Genomic DNA, 19,728 nt, shown 5'->3' with positions numbered 1-19,728 from the left:
CGACACCCCGGAGTTCCGACAGCCGGAATCTCCCAGGGACCGCCCGAAGGGGTCCCTGGTGGTGAGTGTGGAAGAGAACCAAGTGCTGCCGTCGAAAAAGAGCAGATCGACAAGGCTGCGTAGGCCTGTGGTGGCCGCGGGGCGCAATACCACCGGCGTCCCCCGGTCCCCATCGGGGGTCCATGGACCACCTCCGTGCCCAGGGACGGTGGCTCCCGGGGCAGGTAGAGCGGGCGGGCGCTCACCCGGCAGTGTGCCGCGAGGCACTGGGCTCCCTGGCCCTTCCCCTGTGTGAGCGGGGAAGGCAGGGGGAACCGCCGACTGGTGCCATCGGGTAGCTAGGGACCATGCCCGGGATGAGGCTCCATCCTGGGGCAGAGCCGGGGCGCCGAGGGGCCCGAAATCCTGGTTCTCTGAAAAAAATCGAAAATTCTTCTAAGTGCCCAGGGCCCTAGAGGAGGCCAGGACGACCCTTCCTGCCTCCGTCATTTTTCCTCCAGGGGCCCGGAAGGCCGACTGGTGCCATCGGGTAGCTAGGGACCATGCCCGGGATGAGGCTCCATCCTGGGGCAGAGCCGGGGCGCCGAGGGGCCCCAAATCCTGGTTCTCTGAAAAAAATCGAAAATTCTTCTAAGTGCCCAGGGCCCTAGAGGAGGCCAGGACGACCCTTCCTGCCTCCGTCATTTTTCCTCCAGGGGCCCGGAAGGCCGACTGGTGCCATCGGGTAGCTAGGGACCATGCCCGGGATGAGGCTCCATCCTGGGGCAGAGCCGGGGCGCCGAGGGGCCCGAAATCCTGGTTCTCTGAAAAAAATCGAAAATTCTTCTAAGTGCCCAGGGCCCTAGAGGAGGCCAGGATGAGCCTTCCTGCCTCCGTCATTTTTCCTCCAGGGGCCCGGAAGGCCGACCGGTGCCATCGGGTAGTTGTAGCCCAGGACAGAGGCATGGGTCCTGGGCAGGCGACGGGTCCGGAGGGGCCCCGAGTCATGGTTCTCCAAAAAATTGAAAAATCGCGCCGAGTGCTGGCATGGGCTCCAGGGGTCCCCGGGGACCCCCTGGAGGACCCCCGGCCGAAAACCTCAACCTTTTTCGGGCGCTAAGAGCTTGTCGATCGGCTCTTTTTGGGGCTAAAATCCTGGAGCTTTCGGAAAAAAGCCGGGATTTCTTCAGAGTCCAGAGCTCCCAAGGAGCTCTGAGCTCCGCCATGGCTCCCTCCTTTGAAATTCTCTCTCGGGAGTCTCGGCCACTTTTGCCAGCGGATAGCTAGGGACCATGCCCCACGAAGGGGCACCCTCCTGGGGTGGCGGCGGGGCGGCGAGACGCCCCGGATCCTGGAGCTTTCGGAAAAAAGCCGGGATTTCTTCAGAGTCCAGAGCTCCCAAGGAGCTCTGAGCTCCGCCATGGCTCCCTCCTTTGAAATTCTCTCTCGGGAGTCTCGGCCACTTTTGCCAGCGGATAGCTAGGGACCATGCCCCACGAAGGGGCACCCTCCTGGGGTGGCGGCGGGGCGGCGAGACGCCCCGGATCCTGGAGCTTTCGGAAAAAAGCCGGGATTTCTTCAGAGTCCAGAGCTCCCAAGAAGCTCTGGGTTCCGCCACGGCCTCCTCCTTTGAAATTCTCTCCCGGGACTCCCAGCCACTGGTGCCAGCGGATAGCTAGGGACCATGCCCCACGAAGGGGCACCCTCCTGGGGTGGCGGCGGGGCGGCGAGACGCCCCGAATCCTGGAGCTTTCGGAAAAAAGCCGGGATTTCTTCAGAGTCCAGAGCTCCCAAGGAGCTCTGAGCTCCGCCATGGCTCCCTCCTTTGAAATTCTCTCTCGGGAGTCTCGGCCACTTTTGCCAGCGGATAGCTAGGGACCATGCCCCACGAAGGGGCACCCTCCTGGGGTGGCGGCGGGGCGGCGAGACGCCCCGAATCCTGGAGCTTTCGGAAAAAAGCCGGGATTTCTTCAGAGTCCAGAGCTCCCAAGGAGCTCTGAGCTCCGCCATGGCTCCCTCCTTTGAAATTCTCTCTCGGGAGTCTCGGCCACTTTTGCCAGCGGATAGCTAGGGACCATGCCCCACGAAGGGGCACCCTCCTGGGGTGGCGGCGGGGCGGCGAGACGCCCCGGATCCTGGAGCTTTCGGAAAAAAGCCGGGATTTCTTCAGAGTCCAGAGCTCCCAAGAAGCTCTGGGTTCCGCCACGGCCTCCTCCTTTGAAATTCTCTCCCGGGACTCCCAGCCACTGGTGCCAGCGGATAGCTAGGGACCATGCCCCACGAAGGGGCACCCTCCTGGGGTGGCGGCGGGGCGGCGAGACGCCCCGAATCCTGGAGCTTTCGGAAAAAAGCCGGGATTTCTTCAGAGTCCAGAACTCCCAAGGAGCTCTGAGCTCCGCCATGGCTCCCTCCTTTGAAATTCTCTCTCGGGAGTCTCGGCCACTTTTGCCAGCGGATAGCTAGGGACCATGCCCCACGAAGGGGCACCCTCCTGGGGTGGCGGCGGGGCGGCGAGACGCCCCGAATCCTGGAGCTTTCGGAAAAAAGCCGGGATTTCTTCAGAGTCCAGAGCTCCCAAGGAGCTCTGAGCTCCGCCATGGCTCCCTCCTTTGAAATTCTCTCTCGGGAGTCTCGGCCACTTTTGCCAGCGGATAGCTAGGGACCATGCCCCACGAAGGGGCACCCTCCTGGGGTGGCGGCGGGGCGGCGAGACGCCCCGAATCCTGGAGCTTTCGGAAAAAAGCCGGGATTTCTTCAGAGTCCAGAGCTCCCAAGGAGCTCTGAGCTCCGCCATGGCTCCCTCCTTTGAAATTCTCTCTCGGGAGTCTCGGCCACTTTTGCCAGCGGATAGCTAGGGACCATGCCCCACGAAGGGGCACCCTCCTGGGGTGGCGGCGGGGCGGCGAGACGCCCCGAATCCTGGAGCTTTCGGAAAAAAGCCGGGATTTCTTCAGAGTCCAGAGCTCCCAAGGAGCTCTGAGCTCCGCCATGGCTCCCTCCTTTGAAATTCTCTCTCGGGAGTCTCGGCCACTTTTGCCAGCGGATAGCTAGGGACCATGCCCGAGAACGGGGCATGGTCCCGGGGCAGTGTGGGCGCCGCGAGGCGCCCCTTTGTCCTGGATCTCCGCGTGGTACCTCCCCGTCCCCACTCCGGGGCCCTGGAGGCGCCCGGCTCGCCCTTGCCTCCCTCCTTTGAAAAAGTCTCCCGGTAGTCTCGGCCACTTTTGCCAGAACGAGTGTATGGAACCGGCGTGCGGACGCCGAGGCTGGGGCCGACGGCGAGGCTCCGTCTCGGGGCCGCCCGGGCGGGCCGAGCCGGGCGCCGGTGATGGTGGCCATGGGTCCCTTTCCCCCTCCCCGATAGGGGGGAAAGAACCAGGAAATTGGACGCCACAGTGGCCATCGGGTGTATGGGAAGAGAGAGGCCTCCGGTCGGGCACGGCCGGGCGGCCGTGCGCCCTGGAGCTCCTCCGCGAGCCCGGGAGAAGATGGGCTATTCCGTGGCCCCCTCCTTTGAAATTCTCTCCCGGGCAGACCGGCAACTCGTGCCAGCTCGAGTGTATGGAACCGGCGTGCGGGCGCCGAGGCCGGGCCGAGAGAGAGGCCTCGGGTCGGGCGCGCCGCCTCGGCCGGGCGCCCTGGAGGTCTCTGGAGCCCAGGAGGTCCTGGGCTCCGCCATGGCCCCCTCCTTTGAAATTCTCTCCCGGTAGTCTCGGCAACTTTTCCCAGAACGAGTTTATGGACCAGCGTGCGGACGTTGGGGACGGAACGCAGGCCCGCACGGAGGGCCTGCCGGGGGTCGCTAGGCACGGCGACCCCCGGGAACCGTGGTGGAACCACCACCGCGGGACCCACTGACCGACTGGCAAACGAAGCCCGCCTCTTGCAAGGGCCCCGCCGGCACCTCGTGTGCTCCGGCGGATGCTGCTTGCAGCCTGCGGGCCCGAACAGGCGCGGAGGAACCACGTGCGGAGAGGCCTCGGTGGTCTCTTCTCCGCACTCCTCCGCGGCCGACCCCGTCCTAGCGAGACCGAGACGCCCCGTCTGCCCTAGCTGTCCTGCCACGGACCGCCCGAGGGCCCCCGCTGTCGGCCTGGCCTCGAGCCCCCTCACCGGGGCTCGGCGAGGAGATCCGTATGCAGCGGGGGCGCGAAGGCGCGCTCCGGAGACTCCGTTTCTCAAACCCTGCCCGCGTCGCGTACTCCGGCGACCGACCAAACAGCTGCGTACCGGGCCATGGACTGCCGATCCACCGTAACACGCTTTCGACCGGCTGGGTGGTAAAGGCGGACCGCGGTGACCGTCGCAGTGCACGCCTCCGGGAGAGAGCCGCCCGCCCCTCTCGCGGGGGGCCTCGGGCGGAAGCTCCGCGGACCGGCAACCCCACGGCGCGCGCCTCAGCTGGGCGCGACGTCCGCGGCGGAACAGGAGGCCTACCTGGTTGATCCTGCCAGTAGCATATGCTTGTCTTAAAGGGCGCTGCAGACCTGTCTGAGTTGGGCGTGCAGGCACTGCCAAGTGCCCACGCCGGGACAGTACCTTATATGGGTGTAGAACACATAGGTGGTGCACGCAGGAGTTGGGTAAACCAGAGTCCCCGATAGTACGCCCGCAAGGCAAGTTACCTTGATGGGGTTGGGGGTGGGGAAACTTGACATGAACCTGCGAGCAGCTACGTATCTATGTGGGTCGTGCCCGGCGCCCCGGCTGTCCCGCAACTCAGCAGTGGCTGCGCCCGAGCTGTTCGAACGAGATTCCCCCTGTCTTGCAACAGACCGCCCGAGGGCCCCCCGCGGTCGGCCTCGCCTTTGGCGAGGAGATCCGTATGCCTTGGGGGCGCCCGAATCAACCGAACGAGATTGCCACTGTCCCCTACCTAGCGAAACCATATAGCCGAGGGAAGAAGACAGTCCTCAGCGAGGAAACAAGACCCTGCTAACGGGCATTATAAATACTTTTGCAGCAGCGCTTGTACCACCAGGTACCTGCGGTCCGTAGGCCGCGGGACCCCCCGACTTATCGCCCGCCGAGGGGTGCTTAAGAGTGGGTCCGCGGGACCGGCCGGTGAGCCGGGTCCGACGCGCTAAGTCCATAATAGTCCCATGGGCGCGCGTCGGCGTTTGTACTACCAGGTCCACGCGGAGCTTTGGCCGCGGCCTGTCAGTCCACTTAACGCCCGCTGAGGGGTGCTTAAGAGTGGGTCCACGGGACCGCCTGGAGAGCCGGGTGTCCCCCGGAGGCGGGGGTCCCCCGGACCGGAGCCAGTACCCAGCCTCGGGGCTCCCTGGGCCGGGTCGAGGCCTCGCCGGGGGTCCCCGGTCCGAGTCTGACGGCTGTTTTTCTGGCTGTCGGAACTCCGGGGTGTCGGAGTAGCGAGGTGGATCCGGAGGAGTCCATCTTTATGGTCATGGCCTTCCTGACACATCGATCTGTGTATTTATCAGATGGGGACTAGGACAGCATATGTTGTCTTTGCACATTTTTTATTGTCTTTTTCTATACTATGCAGATGCAGTCATGAAATTCGATCCTGAAGCCACAGAGGACCTCATAAAGCACCATGCCGCAGACCACCTCAAACACGCTCCAGCGAGAAGGGGAGGCGGAGGACACAGAGCAGACACTCAGAACTGAACTAGAACTGGCACTGTCCATGTTGGGGGATCTTGCATGGTGTCACTATACACAGATTGTGTACTCGTCTTGTTGTTCAGTGTTGTTTTGGGTGGGACCGACCCAAGTGAAAAGGGCACTGATGTTCTCCCTATACAAAGTAGGCTAGTGCTATTATTTTTTTTATTATTTTTATTTGACCAGTGATGTATAAAAAAATAAGCTGTAGCTGTTCTGTTGCTAATCAGCCTAGTGACTGCTGTGTGTGACCTTCTTCTGTGTCTTGAGCTAGACTGTTCCCTGTTTTCAGAGCTGTGTCAGACACTGACAGTACAAAATTGTTGGAGTAAGTGGATGTCCAGCTTGTGTTCTGTCAAAATATTTCATGGCTTCATCTTTTTTTTTGATTGAATACTTTATTTGTCAGAAATGTGAACGGCACAAGCTACGTTATAGACCAATTATTTGTTTACTAACATTGAGCCTGGACGCACAGGTGATTGTTTCACGCAATCAATTCCCAACCTGTTTCGGGGTGCACTGGTTTCAGCACACCCCAACCCCCTCTTGTGTGTGTTGGCTAGTGAGACGCGTCCTAACGGGACCTGATATAATGGGTTTCGTTGCGCGCATACTGGCTGCACGCAGCCAGTATGACGTCGTCTGTTAAGGGGTCTATAAGGCTAATAGGATGACTCAAGTCCTGCAATGCTCAGCTCACAAGGAAAATAAAGAGATGGAAAGAAGTGTGGATTGAATTGTGAATTTATTTGTATCTATAATCCCGGTTTACAGAAGGTGGCATACCCATTTGATGTTCAGTTCAGTTTGCCTTAGCTTTGATAGCACAGCTGCATGTGAACTGGAAACACATACCTTCAAATGTGTTTCCAATTAACATTGCTGCTGAGCCAATCAAACAAAGCTACAGGAAAATGAACTGGAAATGGGCCACTGTCTGAAAATGGGGATTAGTTATAAACCGAGCCTAGAAGCAGTGTAAAAAAGATGTCTACAATTAGTCTAAATTTGACGTAGAAAAGACGCCCACAATGACCTAATTTGGACTAGAATAAGCCCTTATATAGAGGTCCTGTGGACGTCAAAATTGGACGTTCAGAAGACGTCAGAAAAAGACGTCAGAAAAACGTTTCAGTCTGCACCCTCCAGAGACCAAAATGTGACGTTCAAAAATGACCTTTAAAAGACGTCGTTTAGACGTCTCATTGTTTGCTGGGTTACTTTAATAGTTCCACTGTGGCTACTGTCACGGTGGCGAATTTCGCAATTCTGGGGCTCCAAGCAGAGCTCAAGTTTAGATTTTTAGGAGAGTACAGTAGCTATACATGCCCACAGCAGAGTAACGCCAACTATTTTCAACAACTTTAAAGGAGAATTTAACTCAGATCAAGAGTCCATTGAATTCCAATGAAGTTGCCAGGTGTGCGACCGTGTGATATCTGTGATTTTCCCGGAAAAAAAAAGCTTATCTACAAGCTCAGCATTTAATAGGTTGTATTTTAATGTCACCATGACAAAATATATAGCCTACTTTTACAAAAGAATCTGTGCTGATTAGTGCCAACAAGAGTATATTTTATTCATGAGTATGTTTTGACCACTTTAAATATCAGTTAAGACAACAACATTTAAGATGGCTGGCGGTTTAATTGATGACAAAACATCACTGCGTGCATTGCAGTTCAGTGCAGATACTGACATGATACTGATCATGATACTGACATGATACTGACCATGATACTGACCATGATACTGACCACCATGATACTGACCATGATACTGACCATGATACTGACATGATACTGACATGATACTGACCATGATACTGACATGATACTGACCATGATACTGACCATGATACTGACATGATACTGACCATGATACTGACCATGATACTGACATGATGCTGACCATGATACTGACATGATACTGACCATAATACTGACCATGATACTGGCCATGATATTGACATGATACTGACCATGATACTGACCATAATACTATTTATGATATTGACATGATACTGAAAATGCTTCGGCCACTGTGATACTGACCATGATACTGATCATGATACTGACCGTGATACCGACCGTGATACCGACCGTGATACCGACCATGATACCGACCATGATACTGACATGATACCGATCATGATACCGATCATGATACTGACCATGCCTTTATTTTTTTAAGTAAATTTTCTTTTACCATCAGATAGAGCTCATGGAGACCTTCAAAATTATAAATGAAAGTCAGTTTTGTCAAAAATGTCCTTTTTTTCTGCTCTACACCTTAAAAAAACAACAACTAAACAAACAGCTAGATAATCTGTCCCTGTTGACCTCCATTCTGTCCGACAGAATCGAGACCTAGACGACTGCATGACGGAGGCACTGGTCAACGACAAGCCCCATTTTGTGCGACTCTTCACCGAGAACGGCTTCAACATCCAGGCCTACCTGACCTATGGCAGGCTGGAGAGCCTCTACCGCTCGGTGGCCAAGGGCACGCTGGCCTACAAGCTGCTAGTTGAACGCCTGGAGGAGCGGAAGAAGAGGACAGGGATCTGTGTGCCAATGGAGTGTGTGAAGGAGCCGCCAGAGCGGCTTAAAACAAGGAGAGAGATCAGCCTGTATGAGGTGGGGTTTAGAGAAATAATGTTGTATCTCCATTTTCTAACTTGTTGTGTTTTTTCATAAGTTAACGCTCTACTCGATCATACTACAGCGTCACACAAAAGCATGAAAGGTAGAAGATCTACAAGCTCGAAACGCGGCGCAAAGCATCGCGTTTTGAGCTTGTAGATCTGCTACCTTTGCTATTTTTTTATTCGAATCCTGAAATGTTGAATCCTGGATTCTCCCAAATCCAGGAAAAATGACAATCCAGGTGATTGTCAGGAGACAAGACATGACTTAAAGGACAACTTCAGCCATTTTCACATTCTTCATGTAATTCGTCCTCACTAATGCTCATTATACAAATTCAAAAAATCGATTCGGCCTGTGTCAGGAGGGCTGCAGACACTTCAGACACACGCCTACCAGTGACATCATCATTAGGCAGGTTTTTTTTTGTTGACCCTGTTTTTATTTGGACAAAGCCACTTTGTTGGTTTAAGAGGAAATTTGGCCTTTGTGATAAGTTTGTCTTATTTCCTTCTTTTTAAAATATATTATTATTGTTTTGCCTCTTCCCTGTGTCTCCAGTTGTCAGGTGTCTTGAGGACGTTATTGGGCAAAGAGAAGCCATTCTACTGCCGTGCTCTGGATCTGGAAGACTTCACCTCTGGCAGGAGGTCTCTGAGGGTACTAACTCCTCACAATACTGCTACCATTATTTTATCTTTAACCCATTAACTCTTTAAAGACGGGGTGCCGTGGTTTTCAGTGACCCCCCCCCCCCCCCTACCTACAACATAATCATCAGGTATTATGGTTATACTAGGAGGAAGATTATTTTCAAAAAAGTGTACAGAAATTGTTAAAATTATGTTTTTATGTGGACACGCCTCCAGTTCATTAAGTATACCTGGTTCTCACCTTAGCACCTCCTCCACGACCTTAGCACCACCCACCTGTCGTCCCTCTTCCTCCTCATGCCCACACCTGTTGTGTTATGATAATGAGGGGGAGGGTATGTTTTTATTATGTCACTAAAGCACTGTTTCTCTATTGGCACGTTTGACCCTCAAGGTTTCAGCCTCCAGGTAGAAACTCAAAATAGTCAGAGAAGACATAAAACACCATAAAACCACCGGGGGGCTTAATGAAGTTCTATCAACCTCATACATAGACACATGAAAAACAGAAAAAGTGCAAAAACATGGCACCAGCTCTGGTGCCAACCGGGAAAAACACCATTTGTGTTATTCTTTGGCTATTCAAAAATAGCAGATCTACAAGCTCATAGTGCGGCACTCGGCACTCAAATCGTGAAAATTCGTGCAAATCTTGGATTATATATATTTTTCGAAGCGAACATTTGTGAAACATTTAGTTCCAGGGACCCCCAGAAACAAAGATTTGAGTTACAAATGTTTGCTAAAAAGGCACTCGGTGCCGCGCTCTGAGCTTGTAGATCTGGTATTTTTGAATGGCCAAAGAAATCTAAAATGACAGAGATGGCGTTTCCCGGATTGAATGGGTTAAGACCTGAGGCCGATTCTACAAATGTCAAGGACCCCCAAAATTATATGTATTTGGCCGCGGACTCCCGAGAAGCAAAGATTTGCTCAAATTTCCATGATTTTTCAAAAATAGCAGTTCCACATGCTCATAGCACGGCACTTACTGCGCTATGAGCTTGTATATCTGGTATTTTTTTAATAGCCAAAGTATAAAATAATGGTTTTAAGTGGTTACACAGATGTGTTCCCGGTCTTAATGGGTTAAACATGAACCCTAACATCCTTATTCTGGGGTGAACATTAGACGAAAATAGCAGGTCGACAAGCTCGCAATGTGTTGTGTTGCGATACGGTGTGAGCTTGTAGATCTGCTATTTTCAGTGAGGATATTTAACGTAGAGGGAAATAAATGTGCGGCCTAGTCTAGACCCCTCTACTTAAGTATACAGGGTTCAGTGATTAATTAGCCAGCCTGTACCATGCTGCCATTTTTCAAGGATCAGTTACACGTGTTGTGTTTTATCAAATTAAATAACTTTTATTAGTTTAATACCCATTTAAAAATGTACAAACCTATCACTGTTTCTTTCTTAACCCATTAAGGGTTAGGGTTGAGGTGCGAGGCGGGGCTTTGATGCGAGGCGGACCTGGCTTTTGTTCCCCCCCACATAGCAACCAGGAAGCTACGCTAGGGGAACGCTGAACACGCGTTCACACGCAGACGTGATAATAGTTATTGTCCATGATGGAGGCGCGCCGACTTAGCAGAGCTTGAGGCCGAGGAGGCGCGCCCGAGCGCCTACACCGACCGGCCGATGGTCTGCTAGTCGAATCAGCGCCGTCCGAGTTGTAAACCGAGGGGGGGAATAGATCTTTTCATGGGTTACTATCCACTTGTGCGTGTGTGTCGTGGATAAACTAAAACAAATGTTAAAAGCCAGAACACAATACAATTATCTCAACAGTAATGTTTTCAATAAACCAAGCATGAACGTGCGTGCGTGCGTGCACACGCATGCATGTTCATGGCTATGCACGTCTATGCGCGTTGCATAGTTCTAGTCTAGTGTGGCTTGCATTGCCCTCTAGTGTTTCCCTGTAACATATATATATATATATTATATATATATATATATATATATATATATATATATATATATATATATATATGTGTACATATATATATCCGTCTGAACGCAGTAACCTGATCTAACCACCCAAGACACATATTAAACTGTCCAAAACGTCACTTGCAGCGCGACCCGAGCGCCACTGACGTCATTACAGAGCGAGAATTGATTTTGATTTACGAGAGCACAAGAGGTGTAATGAAAACAAAACAATAGTGCAGAAGAAATGGCGAGCAGCATTCAGTGGACAGACAAAGAAATTCAATGTGTCCTAGCACTTTGGGGGGGATGCCTCAGTACAAGCTAAATGTGTAGGAATGTACAGGAACAACAATATATGAAGATATGTCTCAAGGCATGGCAGAAAATGGGTTCACAAGGTCCTAAAAGTCATGACGCCACGACGCCTACGTCGTTACCACGGCAACCAAAGCAGATATGTCGGCACAGGGCGCCTTTGGGTTGACGTAGTTTAAATCAGTCTAAACGCACAGATCTGTGACAGATCAGATCTGGTCACTGGCAAATGCAGTGTGAACAGTCAGGCCAAAAGATCGGATTTGAGAAAATAAATCGGATTTGACTGGATTTGATTGCAGTTTAAACAGGGCCTTTAATGCCTTTCTTCTTCATAGTTCTGTTCTTCTCTCCTTCTCAGCATGCTAGTAAACTTCTGCGTGGAGACTGTTCTTACAGGGAGCAGCCCTGTGAATTCCCCTGGACGTCTCTCTTCATCTGGGCTGTCCTACAGAACCGCAGTGACATGGCTGTCTTCTTCTGGGAGATGGTAAAACACGTGATGCCCGGAAAAAGCTGAATTATTTTTATATTTGGTACTGTGTATACATGAACAGTGATGGAAAACTTGTGAAATGGGACATTCTGCAAAATGAGTACTTTTACTTCTGGTACTTTTAAGTACATTTTGACATTACCAAATTTTGAATTCCGGAGTATATCTACCTTAGTATTATGCAGTATTGATACTTTTACTTAAGTACAAAATGTGATTACTTTTTCCAACACTGCCTGTCTCTCTGTCCATCTTCCAGTCAGAGGAGTCGGTGCTGAGTGCTCTGAGCGCGTGCAAGATGCTCAGGGAGATGTCCAAGATGGACTGTGAGACGGAGGCCAAGCATTCTATGGCCGAGCTGGCACAGAGGTTCGAGGAACTGGCACACGGTGAGAAGCCTCTCACCGATAAATGACTCAAACTGACGTTTTTTAAGCCAGTGGTTCTCAAACTTTTTCATGTCAAGAACCCCCAAAATGATATGAATTTAGCCACGGACACCCATCTCGAAATGTTTTGTTCCAGGGACCCCCAGAGGCAAATATTTGAGTTAAAACTGTTGTCTTAAAAAATATATATATCCCAAGGTTTGCACAAAATGTTCACGATTTTTCAAAAATAGCAGATCGACAAGCTCATAGCGCGGCACTCGGTGCCGCGCTATGAGCTTGTTTATCTGCTATTTTTGAATAGCCAAAGTATAAAAGGTTAAAATGATTGTGACGCTATATTAACACATTTTGCTGGGGACCCCCTGGAACCCCCCCAAGTACCCCTGGGGGTCCCCGGACCCCACTTTGAGAACCAATGTTTTAGGCAGTGGCTCCTGAACTGAGCTCAGAATCCATGGGAAGCCGATGTCACGCAACTCATTATTGGTTATAACCGCTCTCTCAGATCCCCTACTCTGACCGTATAACGACGCAAAAGCCATTTCTACCCCAATGCTTCACCTATTAAAACCAGGAAAGCATCTTTGATTTCAGCTATATGATGATGATTTTTCTTTATTAACGTGTCATGCTTCCAAGTAAGCCCAGCCCAGTGGGCTTACAGCAGTGGTTCTCAAACTTTTTCATGTCAAGGACCCCCAAATTGACACTTATTAGCCCGCGGACCCCCATTTGAAAAGATATGCCAGGGACCCCCATAAGAGATGATTTTTACGGCTCTCTAGCAGTGATTCTCAACCATTTTAATTTCAAGGACCCCCAGTTTGACATGCATTAGGCTACGGACCCCCATTTAATGCCATTTCTATCTCTGGGACCCCAATTCATATTGTAAAGTCAATGTTAATTTAACTCTGAGAGTGTACAAATGGAACCAAATGGACCCGTTAGGGTCCATTTGGTTCCATTTGTACACTCTCAGAGTTACAGACCCATAAGGGTCCATTTGGTTCCTATCCATCATTTAGCTGGGGAACCCCTGGAACCCCCTCAAGTACCCCTGGGGGTCCCCGGACCCCACTTTGAAAACCAATGACTTACAGGACACTTTTACTTTTTACTCATTATTTCATTTGACATGAACAATGAACCAACATGATAATTCACAAACAAATAACTAAATCAAACACTCAGGCTTTATACTGTACATGGCAGATTACATAAATACAACTTAAAACACAGCATTGGGCCTGTTACACCACATCTTAACACGAGACCCGGACATGAACCTATTTGAAAAGATTAGATTGTCTTCTACTCCAGGCTCCAAAAACAAGATGTGCCATCTTTAATATACCTCTTAATTAAACAACCACTCCAATTTCTGCTTTTATATATATATATATATATATATATATATATATTTTTTTTTTTTTTTTTTTTAAACTTGCATCTTGTACATCTGCAATTTTTGAACATTTTTGAAAAATCTTGAAAGTGTTTTTAGCGGCGCCCATTTAATGCCATTTAATGGATATTAGCCCTCTATACCTGGCTTTTGCGTCAACGTTCTGATTGGTCAGGCTCGCCAAGGTTCTGATTGGTCAGGTCCGTCAACGTTCTGATTGGTCAGGCCCGCCAAGGTTCTGATTGGTCAGGTCCGTCAACGTTCTGATTGGTCAGGCCCGTCGAGGTTCTGATTGGTCAGGTCCGTCAACGTTCTGATTGGTCAGGCCCGTCGAGGTTCTGATTGGTCAGGTCCGTCAACGTTCTGATTGGTCAGGCAAGGGAACTATTCATGACATCCATATTATATCATGAATACAAAATTAGATGGTTTATATAAACTGTAAAAATCCGGAACATAAACACTCTGGGTACGGCTTATAAATTGTATAGATTATTTCATAACACATACATATCTTTCTGGTACCACATGTATACACACGCACACACAAAGTTTATTTTTTAGGTACCCACTCTATCAGCTATGACAGATCAGTTTTTGCCACTTACCTTGGAATGCATTTGGTGATTCGCTTCCAATGGCACTATTTAGTGCCACTGGAAGCCTTGAAATAAATTTACAGAGATTTAATATTGTTTCTCTAGTAGAAACATATATCTATGACAAAATATATCAAAGGCGCCGCTACCTTCACACAGGTGTGATTTTTTTTTAACACAAACATCTCTTCTGGGGGTAAAAGCATTTTCAGATGGGGGGTTTGCGGCCAAATATATATCAATTTGAGGGCTCCTTGGTACGAATAAAGTTCGAGAACTACTGATTTAGAAGGCTTTTGTATAATCGGCCTCAGGTCTCCATGGGTTGAACACCTTTTCAACCCTTGATGATATTAGGTCAGTTCCCCTCTGCTCTGGCTGTTTGCCGATGCATTATGGGTATTAGTACTGCCACCACCAAGTTAACTGCCATGCATCTTCCCCTCCTCAGATGTGTTCAGTTCCTTTTACCAGAGCAGTCACTCCTTCAAGCTGCTCACCATTGACTCTCCGGTGTGGGGCTCAAACTGCCTCCAGATGGGCATGGCTGCTGACGCATGTCTATTCTTCAGCCATGATGGAGTACAGGTTGGTCCGTCTCTGTCTGGCCGGCTCAGCTATTAGTCTGGAGCAGTGGTTCTCAACCGGGTTCCAGGTGGTCCCGCAGCTAATTGATGGAGAGTTGGTATTGGTAACCAAATGGACCCTTATAGATCTTAAGCTCTTGAGAGCGTAAAATGAAACCAAATGGACCGTAGTATCTTTTTTAAAGTTTTTATTACACGATACTTACCTTTTCAATCCTGCACCTGACAAATAATCTAAAGTATAAAAAAAAACACTAACACTAAAACTAATAAAAACTAACTGAATAAGAAAATAATTATCAAAACAAACTAAAACTAAACTAAAATGAAAAATCCAAAACTATGTGGAATTGTCAACGGGACAAACTAAAAAGTCACCCACCAAATAAATAAATACATGGAAAATGGTAAACGATCTCCGCTCATCACCTTGGTATGTCTCTGACCAGTTTTTTGGCCCCCCATCTGCTGTTTATATCCCATATCCCAGAGGGACGGTGACGGTACCATTGCTACAGAAACTGTAACATTAACACTCAGAAATGGCGAAAAAAAACAGACCGTTCTGCTTCTCAGGCCAAGCTGTCTAAGATCTGGTTGGGCAGCATGGAGAGGGACACGACAATGTGGAAAGTGCTCCTCACCCTTCTCTGCCCTGTGCTCTGCTACACCAACCTCATCACCTTCAGATTCAGGTTGGTGCTCGACGGCCATACATGTTTAACACAATAATACGCTTGTTGTCACAACCTGTCTATTACACTTATTACCAAAACGATCCATGGAATTCAAAATGTGTTTAAAGACTAGAAGTTGAGAGGGTTTGTCATGATGCTCCGCCTTGCAGAATTCTGTACTCCAGATGGCATCAGTTCTGGAGTGCTCCCGTCACTTCCTTCGTGGGCAATGTGCTGATGTACTTCCTCTTCCTCCTCCTGTTTGCCTACGTGCTGCTGGTGGACTTTAAGCTGCCGCCCCCTAGTGGCCGCCCGGCCATCAGTGAATACGTGCTGTACTTCTGGGTGTTCACCTTCATATGTGAGGAGATCCGACAGGTGGGTGGAGGGGGAGCTTATATCTCTCTTACATTTCCTGTTGGCACACACTCACCGCGCAGCCAATAAATACACAAATGGGGTATAAATCGTTTGTCATTCACAGTGGTGTAAAGTAACTAAGTACATTTACTCTCAAGTACAAGCTCACCACCCGTCGTGATGCGACGCGTTGTGAGCTTGTAAATCTGCTATTTTCAAAACATGTTAGTACTTTTACTTTTACTTTTGGTACTTTAAGTATATTTCAATGCCAATATACCTTTGTACTTTTACTCAAGTAACATTTTGAACACAGGCCTTTTAATTGTTACAGAGTATTTTTATAATGTGGTATTGCTACTTTTACTTAAGTCAAATATCTGAGTACTTTTTCCACCACAGGTCATTAATATACCAAAGAGTCAAACATAATTCAAGGAACAAAACCTTCCTGGACTTGCACAGCACAGCATAAAAATGTCCCTGAATGGTGTCTACTAGTGATGTGCGGGTCGGGTTTTTTCATGACCCGCCCCGCCACGGAACCTACGACCTTTAGTGGTATAAATCACTTTCAAATATGTTTGGGGTCATTTTAACATCTACTCAGACACCCCAGCCTGGTTCAGTATTAAGATATCTGATATTCATTCACTATTGCCGGTGGACACAAACCCATGTAAAACTATTGCCTGTGGACACAGTGGTTAATCTCAAGTGCAAAGGGGCTAAAGGGCTGACAAGAGCCTAGTACAGCCTAATAGAGCCTATTAGAGTCTATTAAGACCTAGAATATTCTAGTCTAGTCTATTCCAGCTGGACCCAGCCCTGTATAGCCTATTACAGTCATTTAACTACCCCCATACCCTAGGCTATTCTCCCAGTGGGCTGGACTTTGTGTGCTGGAATGTGCCGGACTGCTGGGCTCTGGTGGGCTATAATGGGCTCTGGTTGGATGTGCTGGGCTCTGTTAGGTTGTACGGGGCAGTACTATACTATAGCCTAGACATTTTCATGTAAAACTATTGCCGGTGGACACAAACCCTTGTAAAAATATTGCCCGTGGACACAGTGGTTAATCTCAAGTGCAAAGGGGCTACAGGGCTGACAAGAGCCTAGTACAGCCTAATAGAGCCTATTAGAGTCTAGTAAGACCTAGAACATTCTAGTCTAGCCTATTCCAGCTGGACCCAGCCCTGTATAGCCTATTACAGTCATTTAACTACCCCCATACCCTAGGCTATTCTCCCAGTGGGCTGGACTTTGTGTGCTGGAATGTGCCGGACTGCTGGGCTCTGGTGGGCTATAATGGGCTATAATGGGCTCTCGGTGGGCTGTGCTGGGCTCTGTTAGGTTGTACGGGGCAGTACTATACTATAGCCTAGCAATGTTCATGTAAAACTATTGCCGGTGGACAAAAACCCATGTAAAACTATTGCCTGTGGACACAGTGGTTAATCTCAAGTGCAAAGGGGCTAAAGGGCTGACAAGAGCCTAGTACAGCCTAATAGAGCCTATTAGAGTCTAGTAAGACCTAGAACATTCTAGTCTAGCCTATTCCAGCTGGACCCAGCCCTGTATAGCCTATTACAGTCATTTAACTACCCCCATACCCTAGGCTATTCTCCCAGTGGGCTGGACTTTGTGTGCTGGAATGTGCCGGACTGCTGGGCTCTGGTGGGCTATAATGGGCTCTGGTGGGCTGTGCTGGGCTCTGTTAGGTTGTACGGGGCAGTACTATACTATAGCCTAGAAACTTTCATGTAAAACTATTGCCGGTGGACACAAACCCTTGTAAAACTATTGCCCGTGGACACAGTGGTTAATCTCAAGTGCAAAGGGGCTACAGGGCTGACAAGAGCCTAGTACAGCCTAATAGAGCCTATTAGAGTCTAGTAAGGCCTAGAACATTCTAGTCTAGCCTATTCCAGCTGGACCCAGCCCTGTATAGCTTATTACAGTCATTTAACTACCCCCATGCCCTAGGCTATTCTCCCAGTGGGCTGGACTTTGTGTGCTGGAATGTGCCGGACTGCTGGGCTCTGGTGGGCTATAATGGGCTATAATGGGCTCTGGTGGGCTGTGCTGGGCTCTGTTAGGTTGCCGTGCCCTCTTTTAGCCAGTGGATGTGTAAAGTGCATCCGTTCTTTCTTAGGCGATGACCATCCCTGCTACAAAGTTTTGTGGCGTTATGTGAAGCCATTTGGGAGTTGGGTGTCTTTTTGCGATTGACCACGGCCATTGCCCCGCCCCCTTATGGCCGAGGGGCATGGGAAGTTAATTTGGTTCCTCATCAGCCCATGCTACACCCTTCCACCAAGTTTCATAAAAGTTGGCGCAGTAGTTTTTCCGTAATCCTGCTTACAAACAGACGCTCAGAAACAAGTGGTGGTGAAACCATATCTTCTTTGGCGGAGGAATAAAAAAAACTGGGACCCTTATTTCACTGGCATCCGGTGGATTCTTATTGGGGACACATTGAACTTTGAAAAAATGCTGGATGCCAACTTTTACTCAAAAATGCCTACATGGTTACAGAATTTTCCATTTTCGGCCCCGTCTAGAGTCAGGGTGCTAATATTGTGCATGTTGGCCCACTGGAAACACCAGTGGGTCTACAGTTGGGGTCCAGGGACCCTCACGGGCTTCCAAATGGCCCCTTACAGGTGTGTAACGGGTCCATTTGGTTCCATTTGTACACTCTCAGAGTTATGGGGGTCGTGGAAACCACTGTGCTAGACTAAATGGAACAGAGCCTTCATTAGTATCATTGGTAACACCTGTGAATGTCTTCATAATATGGCTGCTGTGAATAGAGCCTATTCACACATCTGTCAGCTTGATTCAGTTTGGTCGATGTGTTTCATGACTTTCAGGCTTTCTTTGAGGACCACATGACTTGGCACCAGAGTTTGAGGCTGTACAAGCAGGATGTCTGGAACAAGTGTGACCTCACTGCCATCGTTCTGTTCATTATTGGTCTCGTCTGCAGGTTGGTACACAGACATGATTGGTTCCTGTAGTACACTGTTTCCCAAACAGCAATCTGGGAACCTATCGCCAAATGAAAAGGAAAAACAGTGCCCTCTGCTGTTTTTTACCATCTCACTTATGATGTTTCTATGATGAAAGAGCAAGTTAAAATGTGAATATCTTTCCGTGGTTTTGTCTGCTCCGAGGACGCTATTGTTAAATGAGTTTCGGTTTGTTTCTAGTGGGGAAGGATCGGCAGACACGTAAATCCCGCCCACTACTATTTGATTGGGTAAAGCGCGGACTGCTTCCTGATCTGAAGGCATGCCCACTTGTAGGCCAGTGCGTACGCGATATGACGAAACCCCCGACAGATTCAAACGCAGAGCAGAATCCTTTCTTGAGAGATTACCCAAACAATGGTCGACTCGGGACCCATACGTGGGTTTTATGAGTAAATACCCATTTATTTTTTTGTTTCCTACATTTTGTTTTTAATTATTATGATTTAATAATAATTATTAATTAAGAAGTAGTGAAAATAGCCGATGTACAAGCTCACAACACGTTGCATCGCGACGTGTTGTGAGCTTGTACATCGGCTATTTTCACTATAGTTTGGGTGCCGGGGAGACATCACATTTCTCTTTTGGGTCTTGAGCTAAAAAGGTTGGGAACCACTATAGTAGACTACTTGAAGTAGATCGAGAGCTTTGAGAAATACCGGAACCATGATAATCTTCAAATCAGAAAAATCAGAGTTTGATTCAAATGAATTAAATGAGGTGAAATGTGTTTTGTTCTGCTCGTGTGCTTCAGGATGTTCGAGTGGTCGTATGAGTCTGGACGATGTGTCCTGTGCATCGACTACATGGTCTTCACACTCCGTCTCATTCACATCTCCGTTGCTCACAAACAGATGGGACCAAAAATCATCATTGTTGGCAAGATGGTAAGACATAATACAGATAGTAATGCTCTTTTATCATCTTATGAGGGTAGCATGGGTCACTGACATTATGTAATGAACACAAAATGTCTTGTTTCTCACTGTTCAGATTGACATT

The 19,728-nt window shown here is 49.1% G+C and overlaps 1 pseudogene across 1 annotated transcript in view; it reads left to right on the top strand.

The window, feature by feature from the left end:
• LOC311053286 (transient receptor potential cation channel subfamily M member 4-like) overlaps positions 1-19,728 on the top strand; it is a 64,215-nt pseudogene that overhangs the window by 38,399 nt on the left and 6,088 nt on the right. Inside the window, exons 11-19 of the transcript in view lie at positions 7,974-8,252; positions 8,823-8,921; positions 11,531-11,659; positions 11,925-12,054; positions 14,516-14,652; positions 15,228-15,346; positions 15,499-15,706; positions 18,565-18,680; positions 19,481-19,613. The product of the transcript in view is annotated as a transient receptor potential cation channel subfamily M member 4-like (transcript). The remainder of the gene's footprint in view (positions 1-7,973; positions 8,253-8,822; positions 8,922-11,530; positions 11,660-11,924; positions 12,055-14,515; positions 14,653-15,227; positions 15,347-15,498; positions 15,707-18,564; positions 18,681-19,480; positions 19,614-19,728) is intronic.

This window comes from Gymnoscopelus microlampas (assembly GCF_963454915.1).
Source record: "Gymnoscopelus microlampas genome assembly, chromosome: 10".
NCBI classification, from domain to species: Eukaryota; Metazoa; Chordata; class Actinopteri; order Myctophiformes; family Myctophidae; genus Gymnoscopelus; species Gymnoscopelus microlampas.
This window is presented reverse-complemented; position numbering and strand designations above follow the sequence as displayed.